The sequence below is a fragment of the Galeopterus variegatus genome, unplaced genomic scaffold (assembly GCF_000696425.1).
Source record: "Galeopterus variegatus unplaced genomic scaffold, G_variegatus-3.0.2 Scaffold415, whole genome shotgun sequence".
In the NCBI taxonomy this organism is placed as follows: Eukaryota; Metazoa; Chordata; class Mammalia; order Dermoptera; family Cynocephalidae; genus Galeopterus; species Galeopterus variegatus.
Window position 1 is genome coordinate 62320 of NW_007726526.1, and position 13662 is coordinate 75981.

The window sequence follows — 13662 nt, forward strand, 5'->3', positions numbered from 1 at the left end:
TGCCCTATAAGGACCTGTGCAGGCCGAGTGGTATAAATAGCCGGCGCGGGAGGGGGCCGCCCGCCGCTCCTCGGGCTGACAGGTGCTCGCTGGAGGCGGCTCGCACCACCCCGCCGCAGCCTGTGGCCCGCTCTGCGCCTGCGCAGGGTCTTCCCGCGCCGGGCCGCGTGGCAGAGCCCCGGAGGTCTCCCAGGTGTGGGTGAGGACTCACGTTAAAACACAGTGAGAAGTCAGACTTTTTTAGGTGACAGATCTGCCCCTTAATCACCCTGTGCATGATCTCAATGAGTACGGCCCACAGGTAGGGTTGCCAGATAAAATGTTAAATGTAAATTTCAGATGTTCAACCAATGTTTTAGTGTAAGTATGTCCCAAATATTGCATGGTCAGTTCACATTTAAGTAAGTGATCTGGTTTTGTTTTGTTTTGGTCCTGTCTTTTTATTTGCTGCACCTGGCTACTCTACCTGAGTTTGTGATTTTTGCACTATATCTCTTGGAGTGGGAGGTTTTCTACAATCCTAAGAAAGGACTGGTTAGCTGTCCTCAGCTTTGGGGTGGTAGATGGTGGGAATCACAGAATATCTACTATATGGATAAGGCTAATAGGTCAGCTAGTTTAAAACAAAACAAAGTTGTTTTTAGTGGTTGTGAGGAAAATGTCAGGTTCCTTCACCTCATATCTGGCTGAGCATGACTCAGCATGTGTGTTGTAAATACCTTATGTAAGAGTGGTATAACTGCACATGTGCACCCATGTGTTCCTTGGTTCTCTGATTCTAGTATAAAAGACAATGGCTGTAATCCACTGGGGCTGAGCTCCTGTCCGAATAAAGCATGTCAACCTTGCCAATGGCTCTCAAAATCTTTTTCAACTACCCAACTCACAACCTGCACAGGTCTGTGACCCAGCCTGACGGTGGTAACACAAATTTATTATCTTACAAACAAGATAATAATCTTAAAGCTCTGTAGGTCACAATTCCGAAGTGTGTCTCACTGGCTCAAATCAAGGTGTCAGCAGGGCTGTGTTTCTTTCTGGGGGTTCTGGGAGAGAATCTGTGTCCTTACTCTTTTCCAGCTTCTAGAAACTGTCTTCATTCTTTAGCTCATGGCTCCTACCTCCATCTTTAAAGCCAAAAACAGAGCTGAGTCTTTCTCACGTGGCATCACTCTGACACTAACTCTTCTTCTGCCTCTTCTGTTTTTTTTATTGTGGTAAAATGTGCATAACATAAAATTTATTTACCATTTTAATCATTTTTAAGTGTACAGTCCAGCGGCATTAAATATATTAACAATGTTGTATAGCTATCACTACTATATATTCCAGATATTTTTCATCATCCCAAGCAGAAACTCTGTACTCATTAAACTATAATTCCCCATTTCTCCTCCTCCGCAGCACTGGGGAACTTCTATTCTACTTTCTGTCTCTATGAATTTGCCTTTTCTAGGTACCTTATGTAAGCAAAATCATACAGCATTTGTCTTTTTGTGACTGCCTTATTTAACTTAGCATAATGTCCTCAAGGTTCATCCATATTGTAGCATGGATGAATTTCCTTCCTTTTATAGGCTGAATAATATTCCATTGTGTGTAGGGTGTGTGTGTGTGTGGATCTATATCTGTGTATCTATATCTATATATCAATCACTTTTGAAAACAAAACAAATTTATATTGGTAGTAAAGTCCCTTAAAACACTTTAGAATTTCTTCATGTCAATGAAGAATCCTTGCATGCATTTGTATTTACACATACATATTTATACTTATTTGAGGAAATTCCTCTCTTTCTTTCTCAAAAACACCCCTTGACCTGTTAGCACTATTTAGATCTTTCTGCAACTCTTTCGATCCTGCTTTTGGTTTTGTTCAGATGGTATTTGTGTGAAGCTGAAGAATCTTTCTCAGCTTGCTTTGAAGGTCCTGTTTGATTTTCTATTTGGCTCCTCTATTTCACTTTTTAAATTTGTTTCAGGAGGAAGTGGAATATGGTGGGAAGAGTCGGGGCTTGGGGTACAGAGACTAATTTAGATTCTGGGCTCTACCAGTATGTGACTTTAGTTGATTCACAAAATATCCATTTGCCACATGATTAATGAAGTTTTAGTATTTATCAAATATACTGATTTGCCAAAAAATTGATGTAAGTAATATGCATCTTGAATATATTGTATATGAATATGTACTCCTCTACCCAGCAGTAACTTAATACTCCTTTCCTACTTACTGCTTCTTCCTGTTGAGTCTCTCTCTGTCTCTGTCTGTCTCTCTCTTCTTGAGGTCTTTTCCCTTCCCTTTCAACTCAAAACTTCATTTTCAGTCTTTGCTTTCTTACAAAGTTGAGTCGTTTTTCTGTATTCCTTTGGGCAGATTTTGCCATTTAGATTTAATTAATCCTTTATTCTGGCCCTTTGAAGCTGATCTACTTCCATTGTGACTTGACTCTGGGCAGCTTTTCCTTGACACAGAAGTCATTTTCTCCCCACACATCCACTCCCACTCCATATCATACCCACCGTTAAAGGAAAAACACATCTGAAATAGTATTGCTGACACAGCACAGCTTGATTCTTGTCTTGAGCTATGCTGGCTTGAGCAGTCTCTTCATCAGGAAAAACCTGGTTTCTAAGTGAAAAAACAAGTGACCTAATTATTTCAAACTTCATTCAGTCCCCCAAATGGCCTGCCAAAGGATGGTGGGAGGACACGCCCCTGTGGCATCAGCCCTCCTCTCTTTTCCTTCCACGTCTGCACTCTTACCAGTCTGCTGCAGTTCTCCCACTGTGCCTTATTCTCTGTCGAGTGATTTTTTAAAAAAATTATTAGCTGCTTCGTCCAACCCTCCTTCCTTCATCATGTTTTTCCTTATGATGCTTTGCTCCTCTACGCCACTTCACAAAGTTAGTCTGTTCCAGGTTCATTGCCTCAGGGGGAGTCAGGACAGCAGAAAACCGGGGAAGAATAAATAGTCTCTTCATGACACTTTTGATTCCAGAAGCCTAGGCCCTTTCGGGAAGGCAGTGAATTATTGCCATGCATGAGACATTTGGGAGATAACCTAAATTAGAGCAATGGATCCTCTTTCCATACCCCCTCCCCCTGCTGACGGGAAGAGGGGGGTCTCTGAAGGAAAAATCATGAGAGGGTAGATTTTTCTAGTCTCTCAGGAAGAAGACCCATGTCCTACTTGGCTGGACTAGGTGTGGGGAGGTTTGCAGGATCTGAGACAAGAGGGAACTGCTGTCTCCTTTGTTGAGAATGGCGGAGGGGGGCAGACAGGCCCAGGGGAACCCTAACACAACCAGGGACACAGGGACAATGGACGTCTGGGGGTTGGGGGGAAGGATCAGTGCACATGGTGGTGGACATCGAGCACCAGAAAGAATGCCCCTTTCCCTGACTCCTGTGACTTGGTAGGCTCCCCCAGAACTTAGATGTGACCCTGGGAAAGGGGAAGGTTTGGCCTTTCTGGTGGCAATGGCGACTTCAACTAGAACTTGTTAGTGTCAACTGAGTTATATTTCCTGCACACCTGAGTTTGTGGACTGTGGAGATAGGAGGCTTGATGTAACGCAAGGTCTGGCCCAGCACATGAGCCATAGCTGAGCTGGTTTGTCACCCTCTGGGGGGTGGAATATTCAGAACTGGAGATTTTTAAAAAATCTTTGTTTCAGCATGAAAGACAGAGATGAGAACAGGAACTGAACTTATCATCACTCTAGTATATATTTTACTTATTTCTTTTGTCTCACCTGAGGCAGGGATTATGTCTGTCTTGTTCACTGCTGGATCCCTAGCACCTAGAAAAGTGCCTGGCACAAAGTGAATTGAAAAATGAGTGGGTCAGAGTTGTTACTTGTGGAGAGTGAAGTTCAACCAGGGTGGTCTAGGAGCACCGCAGAACCAGGCTTGCGTGGCAGAGCACTGAGGGGAATGTGTCCTGGGGCAACACAGTTAAAAGACATGCCTCTGCCACCTGCTGCTCTGTCCCTGTATGGGGACGGGACTCCAGAAAGCTGTACCTCTCCTGTCATGGTGCTTGCCAGAGGACCTCGTGTCTCCCAGACGCCTGGCTTACCTCTCCCGCCAGTTTTCCATGAGTGCCTTGGAGGAACAGAGCCAGGTCATGTCTGCACTTGGCTTTGGGCGAGTCTAGGAAATTAAGCTTAATTTTTTTTTTTTTTTGACGGGACTCCAGAAAGCTGTACCTCTCCCGTCATGGTGCTTGCCAGAGGACCTCGTGTCTCCCAGACGCCTGGCTTACCTCTCCCGCCAGTTTTCCATGAGTGCCTTGGAGGAACAGAGCCAAGTCATGTCTGCACTTGGCTTTGGGCGAGTCTAGGAAATTAAGCTTAATTTTTTTTTTTTTTTTTTTATACACCACAGAGAAACTACATCACCACCACTCGAGAGGGTCAAAGGTAAGTGGCATCCTAAAGAGAGTTGGGGTGGCCAGGCAGGGGACAGTTCCAGAGAGCACAGTGGAAGGGATGGAGTGAAGGAGGAGTAGAGAATGGGGTTAAAAACAAGCAAATAAAGAATGATAGATGGTGGTTGTGCTGTAGAGAGCCGGGGGCTGAGGACTTGGAGGCTTGAACCTGAGTATTGACTTCCAACAACCAACTGGCGGGCCCAATATGTCTGGCTCCATCCCTGCTCTGTGGGCATGTTTGTGTGTGTTAGTGTTGGCGCCCGCAGCTTCAGGCTCAGCACCTGTGGGCACCTGCAGGAGAGCCAGGCTTCCAGTGATTGCAACACCTTCATTTTTTGTCCTTATGGTCTGAAGGGCTTAGTGCGCTGTTGCTGGTGCCTGTCACATGGTGCTCACCCTACAGCGCTTCACACTGTGGCCATGTGTACATACCTGTTGTGTTTCCCGAACAAGCCTGGAAGCTTCCACAGACCAAGAGCTCTGTACTGTCCACCTTTGTAGTCATTTATGTGCCTGGCTTAGGCCCTCAAGAGAACAGATGGTTAGGGAATGTGCACTGATTTGGGGAGATCGAGAAGCAATGTGGATGTTTTAGGGCTCTCCAGAGAGACAACCAATAGGATATGTATATAAATGTCTGAGAGGGGTTTTACTGCGGAGTTGGCTCACATGATTACGAAAGCTGAGTCATCCCTTGATAGGCAGTCTGCAAACTGGATGCTGATAGCGTGGTTCAGTCCAAGTCTGAAACCCTCAGAGCCAGGGAAGCTGATGGTATGATTCTCAGTCTGATGCCAAAGGCCTGAGAGCGAGAGGTCTCTGTGGTGTAAGCCCTGAAACTCAAAGATTGCAGAGTCTTGAGTTTGGATGTCCATGGACAGGAGAGAAGAAGCGTATCCCAGCTCTAGTGGAAATGAAATGAGAGATTTGCCTTGTCCTCTGTTTTTGTTCTCTCTGGGCCCCCAGTGGATTGGCTGGTGCCCACCCATATTGAGGTCGGGTCTTTTTCACCCAGACTTCTCAGGCTTACATGCTAATCTCTTCTGGAAATACCCCTGTAGACACACACCAAAGTAATGCTTTACCAGGTTTCTATGTATTCCTTAATCCGATCAAGTTGACACTTCAAACTAACTATCACAAGTTCACCCCTTGTCAACTCAGTGTCCATATTTATCTCCTTAAACCATACGTAATCTTCAAATGGGACAATAGCAACGTAACAGTTCCACCCAACATGATGCAACTGTCCTGAGTACAGCTGAACACATGTTATCCCAGAAGAGGAGGAAAAGTCCTTAGGTGATGTTTACACTTCTCCTGATATCCCATGACATAAATATAAATACTATCATGCAAAGTTAACAATATTTAAATACTGATACAAAGTCAGTAGGTCTTATATTACATGATACGAATAAGAGGAACAAAAATAAAGACAATTGCTTGATATATGACACACACAGACAGACAGACATATTCTTAGCACAATAGGGAGGACAGTTGCAATCCTCGTTTCTGTAACTGGTCACGTAGTTGAAGCTGGTATTTATAACTACCTTTTTCTACCATCCATTCTGTATTCCCTTTGTCTTCAGTAAGCATCTCAGATGGTCGTGGTTCTTTACCTGGAGGAGTGACCCAAACCATCATCCTTGAAGTGTGTGGGCCATTCATGATCTTGTCTGGATTGGGCTGTTGCAATTTCCCATTGACTTTAATCACAGGGAGTGGTAGTTTAAAAGATGACCTGAGAGATCTCCTTTATTTCAGACATAATCTTCCTCACCTCCACAGTGAAGTACGAGTCCAGTGTCTCCTTGGTAGTCTGAGTCAGTCACTCCAGCCAACGGTGTAACTCCTTTCTTAGCCTCTTGACATAGAGGCATGAGGAGGCCAAAGTGGCCAGGTGGCAGCCTTAACTTCCAGTTTAATGGGATCATTGTTGTGTCTCATGGTGGGAACATTCTTCCTCCCTTTGGAACCAAGACCTCTAGGCCAGCAGAGCATAACGTCATGGGGACAGGAAGCAAAAATTTTGCCAGTGGGTCCCAAGGGTAATACTGGTGAGTGGTGCCACTTCTGTTTCCACCCTTTGATTCCTGGGCCCGTGAGTCCTGGCTATGGGAGAGATAGTACCATATATTGGGTGCTGATTTAGAGTATAGACAGCCTTCTGGAGAACTTTGCTCCAGTCCTGCAAGGTCTTGTCATGTAGCTGGCACTGTAACTGTGACTTCAAAAGGCCATTCCACCATTCTATCAGACTGGCTGCTTCAGGATGATGGGGCCATAGTAAGACCAGTGAATTCCATGAGCATGAGCCCACTGCCTCACTTCTTTGGTTATGAAGTGTGTTTGTTGGTCAGAAGCAATGCTGTGTGGAATGCCATGACAGTGAATAAGGCATTCCCTGAATCTGTGGATGGTAGTTTGGGAAGAAGCATCTCATGCTGGGAAGGCAAATCCATATCCACAGTAAGTGTCTATTCCAATAAGGACAAAAAAAACGCTGTCCGTTCCATGATGGAAGCAGTCCAATATAATCCACCTGCCACCAGGTAGCCGGCTTATCACCCCAAGGAATGGTGGCACATCAGGGGCTCAGTGTTGGTCTCTGCTGCTGGCACATTGGACACTCAGCAGTGGCCGTCAACAGATAGGCCTTGGTGATGGGAGTTCGTGTTGCTGAGCCCATGCATAACCTTCATCCCTGTCTCCAAGGCCAGTTTGCTCATGACCCCACTGGGTGATGACAGGGGTGGCTGGGGAAAGAGGCTGACAGTATCCACAGAACGGCTGGGCCTGGGGATGGGACTGTGGTGTCCTGACCTGGCTCTGCTGCCGAAGGCCTCATGGTCTCATGAAGTCCCTCTGATTCTTGGAGCGTGGTAGGCAAATGATAACAGGTCTCTTTCACACCCAAGTTAACAGGACGAAATAGGAGCTAATGGTGTGAAAGTGCTTTGATAAACTACAAAGTAACACAAAGTCATTTTCTCCTGACATGGCACATATTACTAAGCAGAAACTCCTTTCCCCAAAGATCTTGAAAATGGGACAGGAAACTATGCCTTACTGATAATCTTTATTTCATACTGTCTTTGAGGCAAGATATAGACCATATTTCTTTTGGAGGCTCTTCCACTTTAAGAATCCATCACAGAAGCATGGGGAATGAAGTTATTATCCGTCTTCTAGGCCACTCTTTCCTTCATCCATCATAGGTCATGTTCAGACATTCCATCCTTAGGGTATTTGAGGCTAACAACTTAGTCTAGTAGATATGGGGTTTTTGAAGTCATGAGACCTTCTGGAAGCCAAATTGCTCTCCCTATTCCAAGATTACTTCATTTCCCCAGCAGTAAAATCCCAAGTCTCGAGCACATGAGCACTCAAATCCTGTTTTAGAGGGGATCCATGTCGTTTCTTTACACGGGTTGATTCTTGTCTGTTGCGTCATTAAGCAGTGACTAGTGATCTTATATACTGTATGAGTTAAGATATGGGCTTGGCTGCTCTAATAAAAAATTAGAATGAGAGTTCCCTAACCCAGAAGGAAGTGAATTTTCTTTTGCACAACTGCCTGGGTGGGAGCATTCCAAGGCATCTAAAGTGGCTCCAGGGTGTCATTGACTCAGGCTCCTTCTCTCTTCTTTGTTCCACCTCTCCTAGAGGATCGCCCTCATCCACGTGCTTCAAGATGGCACATGATGCCTCCAGCCAGAGGAGGAGGAGAGGGAGAGACAAGCCCTTCCCTTCAAGGGCACACCCAGGAGTCACATGCATCACTTCTGTTCACGTACCATTGGCCCAAACCTAGTCACATGGCCAAACCTAGCTGCAAGAGGGTGGGGGCTGGGAAATCTAGTCTATCCTGGGTAGCCAGGAGTTCTATATTCAGAGGAAGTGGAGGTCAAACTACATTGTGATATAGCTAGCAGCCCTTGCCATGCGCTCCCTCTACCTATTCACTAATTGTCATTATTTTACCTCTCATAAAGCCTCGCATCTCTCCTTCCTAGCCCTGGTCTCAAGTTTAGTTTTCCATTTTTTCCTGTAATTGTATGATTCAGGTCTCTACTCCCAGCTGTAAATGCCATGAGGGCAGGGGCCAGAGCCTGGCACAGGGTCTGACACAGAGTAGGTACTCTATAAATAGTTATTGAGTAAATGAATTAATATAATTAGGGAACTTCTCGTTATCTCCCAAGTCCAGTTCAAACATCACCTCTTTGTGTTTTTCCTGGAACATGTCTCCTGCAGAATTACTGATGCCCTGGTCTGTGTTCCGAGGCTACTGCTGCTCTGCCCTGCCACTGGAGGACAGCCTTGGCCTATGGCATTGCAGTGGTATTGGGTCTTGAGCCCTGCTGGATGGTGCACTTCTCCAAGGCAGTGAGTGCTCCCACTCATCTCTGCATCCTCAGGAACCTGTACTTGGTGGGCACATAGGAGGCCCATGAGTTGAATTGATTTGTGTTTGAAAACGAATGGCTTCAATGTGGAACAAATGTAAGTTGTTGCTTTCCATTGTGTGCTCTTGCCTACCACTGCTCATTGTAGCTCCTCTCCCAGCACATTCTTCTTTAATTATGCCCCCAGCCCTTTCCTTCCCCTGCTAATGCTCAGTGGGAGCAGAGAACCTCCCACCATAGTGCATAAGAAAGGGTGGGGTCATGCAGCCCATGACCCACCAATGCACCCATGTAACCCCAACTTCTCTCTAAACTCCCACCTCAACTCCAGATTTTGTCCTTTCCCATTATCAGAGTAACTTGGCATTGACATTGGAAGGACAAGGCCTCCCTGTCCATCTATCTGTTTCTCTAGTCATTTAACAAGTATCAAGCCCCTATTCTGTGCCAGGTATAGCTAGTGAGCACATCTGTGAATAAAACGCATGGTTTCTTAGAGAATATAACGTGGTGAAGTGACAGATAATCAATCTCTGCCATCTTAGTTCTGCCTTATTTTTGCTTTCAAACATAGAAATAGTTTATTAATCTTGAAAAAAAAATCCCCCAAATCCTTTAGTTACCTTTGCTGCCCTTCTTAGCAACTTTCTCTCATCTTTCTTCTTCACTGCCAAAAGTTTAAAATGTATGACCTGTGTTGGTCATTTCTTCACTGCTCATTACCTCCCTGCTTCTGTGCTCACCACTCTGCTAAAATTGCTCTCTTGCTGGTCACAAATGGCCCAGTCAAAACCAACGCCTTTTTCTCAAGCTCATTAACAAAGGTTGCTCCCTTCTTTATTGGAGCTAATATATTCATCATCTGACTTTGAGCTCAGGTTATAGCTTTAGCCTGGGCAATTTAAGAGATTTATTCTCTCCTCAAAAAAAGTTGAGCCTACAAAATAAATCTGGACATCAAACACAATATTTTTAAACTTTTTTACTGCAAAATAAATAATGCGACTGACAAAAATTTATGCCATTTTAAAGCACATATAATTTAAAGTGTACCCCAAATTCCCAAGTCCCCAGTTCCTCATCTCTGGAGAGACTATTATCAATTTGGGGGGTCTCCTTTTAGAAATATTCTGTGAACTAGATTCTTAGAGGTCACCAAAATACTTTGTATGAGACTGAGAACAGAAACAGGAAGATCAACAAAAATTTATTTTGACGGTCTGAAGTGAAGTGTTGCAATAGAGGCAAAGATGAGCAAAAAGACATTTGGAAAGGAGACATAAGACATCAGACAGATTCTATCTAGACAGCAGAAGAGGATGAAGAGTCAGAGACAACTACAGGCTTAGCAATCTTTAATCAGGGAGACTGGAAGAATAAAGGTATAGAAATGGGATCATCGAGTGGGGGAGGGGCAGAGCTCCTTTTTCAGACATTTTGAGTTAGAAGTGACTTAAGGTGATCAGGCAGTGGAAAGAGCCTGGGATAGGGGTCAGAAGACCTGACTGAAGTCTAAACTGTACCACTAACTGTGTGACTTGGAGCAGAAGAACTTTGGGGCCTGAGTCCCTTCAGCACAGCTTTACTGACCACCCACCTCTGTCAGACACTTTTCTAGGTACCAACAATAAAGCAAAAGAAAGCCCCTGCTGTATGGAGTTTAGGAGAGACAGACCACAGACAGCATTAGAATGTATTTCCAAGCCATGCAAAGTGCTATGAAGAAAAATAGAACAGGATAAGGAAATAGAAATTAAAGCCCCTCTGAGTAGGTGACCTGAAGGACATGAGGGAATTTCAGAGGGATTCCAGGGGACTATGTCTATGGTTATTTCCACTCTACGGTCTGCAATTCCCAATGAAGAAATAGCATATTCACTAACTTGGAAACAAGGATCTGGGGCACAGGTGTGAAGTCAGGAGAGAGATGTGGATTTGATGAGCTGCCATTAGCCTGGGGACCTGAATGACTGCATGGATGAGATGATAGGAGCTGTGAGGTCAGAAAGGGAACTACATTAGAGAGAAAAACAGGAGGACCAAACAGTGAATGGAGGCACACCAAAAGCTGGCAGAGGGGGTGGGGGAGAAAAGACATAAAGGAGATAAGAAGAATATTCTATAGTCTAAAAACAACAGAAAGGGATGGGACGTGTTTGCGGATATCCAGGTAGGAGGAAAAAATGGTGAAGGAGTGAACTTCTGTGAAGAGGTTAAGAACAGGGACAAGGCTCAGAATGTGGTTATAAAGTCACTGATAGTGTTTAAGGGTCCTCTCAGAGGCAGGGTAGGGAGAGAGGGTAAATTACACAGAGTGAATGAGAAAACAGGCCAAGTGATAAGCAGACCTTAGCACTTCATGGCTTAACACACTAGAGGTGGATCTTTTGCTTGTGCAACAGCTGAGGCAGGTTTTCAGTTCATCCAGGCAGCTTTCCCCCAGGTACCACTCAGGGACCTTGGCTGTGGTGGTTCTGCCATCTCTTCCAAGGTCTCCTGGGTGTTGATCTCCTGGGAAAAGATGGGAAAAGATGTGGACAAGAGAGCATGGAAGGTTTGTGTGGGTTAGGCACAGACGAGGCAGATCTAGCTGCTTGAAAGGCTGGGAAGTGGAGTCTAGCCCTGGGTCCAAGAAGAAGGGAAAAAAGATTTTGGTGGACTATAAGCTATCTCTGTGACAGACCAATAGGAAGTGGAGACACGGGGTGCAGACCAGCACTTGTGAAAGCAGGACGGTAGTTCCTCAGGATGTTATGGAAAATGGATCTCTAAGTTAGAGCAATTTGGGAAATGCTGAGTTTCGTGTCCCTCTTTGGAGAATCAGAATGCAGTATTAATGCTTCTGGTGAACATTGCAATTCAGACAAAGCATTTCCTACACAGTCTTGACTTTGGGACTCTGGATTTCTTTTTTTCTTTTTGTCTTTTTTCGTGACCGGCAACGGATCGCAACCCTCAGTGTCACGCCTGTACCGGACCGGGACCGGCAACAGGATCGCAACCTGCACCTCGCTCAGCCAGTGAGCGGCCGGTCTGTATGTGGGATCCGAACCCTTGGCAGGAGCACCGCTGCACTCCCAAGCGGCGCACTGTGGCAGTGTGCCACCGGGCCGGCCCGGACTCTGGATTTCTGATGTGAATATTGGTCTGGATATGATTCAGACTAAGTAAGATCCTGTGGGACAGACCTGGGACACTGACGAGGCCTGAGAGGACCTCAGGCTAAGGTAAGGGCATGTGAGATAAAGGCTTTGATTCCGTGTACAGGTGAAAACTGAGACACCCTTGGAAAGGGGAGATTGCACGTGTGAGCAGAGGAGAGAGGCCTTGTGGCCCAGGCCGGGGAGTGGGAAGGAGGGGCAGTGGCTGTAGGCTACGGCACTGGCCTCTCCACCAGGTGCGGGGCTGACCCCTTTGCTTTAAGGAAGTGTGAGATTGAAAGAAAGAAAGGGGTTTGGACAACCCCCTGGCGGATGGTGGGGGAGATGGAACTGGAGGTCTGTGGAGAAGGCATCTAGAATGAGGCCGTGAAGACTCTCTGAAAGGACTGACTGTCTACAATCTTCTGAAGAATAGGAAACGGATGGAAATCTCCTGAACAGGTTCTATGAATTAGCACACAATTGGATTTGTGAATTAGTAAGTCCTGCTTCTCAAACCCAACAAAGACAGCCGAAGAAGTGATGGCCCAGGTTGCAGGTGCTGTCCCCACTGCTGCGTGCACGCTGCCGGAGCGCTCATCAGGTCTCTGGGGGGCCTGGCTGTGACGCTGTGACTGGGAGTTGTGGGGCAGTTTGCATAACGCCTTTTGCTCACTCTCTATCCAATCCTCACACCACCCAGGAGGGTGCTGAGTCTCAGATGGTAAATGGTAAAGGATGGGATGGCACGGTGAGCCTGTGAAGCAGCTGGCCGTGGAACCCCTGTCCTCTAATCCCATACCTGTGACACTGTACCAGCTGCTTCATTGTCCTACTTGTTATTTTCCCTTTGCATCTTTACTGGTCCCCAAATGTGACAAGTGGGTCTTCTATTGTCTTCTCTCGATAGAGTTTAATGGAGGAGGGCTTTGAGGTACTCTACGAGAGAGCCCACCCCCCGCCATTAAGGGTTGAATTGTGTCCCTTAAGTTCACATGTTGGAGTCCTCACCCCTACTACACCAGAATGTGACTTTATTTGAGATAGAGTGTATACACAGGCAATCTGGTTAAAATGAGGTTATTAGAGTGGGTCCTAATCCAATATGATGGGTGTCCTTATGAAATGGGGAAATTTGGAGACAGACATGTGTACAGGGAGAACACCACGAGTACACGAAGACGGTCACCTACAAGCCAAAGAAAGAGGCCTAAAACAGGTCCTTCCCTCATGGCTTTCAGAAGGAACCAGCCCTGCTGACACCTTGATCTCGAATGTCCAGCCTCCAGAACTGTGAGATGGTAGATGTCTATAGTTTAAGCCACTCTATCTTTGGTGGTACTTTGTTACGGCAGCCCTAGAGAACCAGTGCCTCACCCCAAGTAGATTCAATCCATTTTCTTTGAGTGATGTAAAAATGTCCTCAAGTGGTATATTATCTTACCCAGGAGAATGTACAAACAAATTAGTTAAAAACTGCCAAAATTCACTGTGCTAACAATCATTTCTTTAATTTATCTTAGAAAAAAAAATAACTTACTTTAACCTGGCTTGCATATATTCATTTATTTTTGTAGGGAGTTCCTAGTGACCTGCAGAGATCCTCACACTCTCTTCTGAATGCTCACAAACGTTCCATTTGAGAATTCATTCCATAATTGCTCC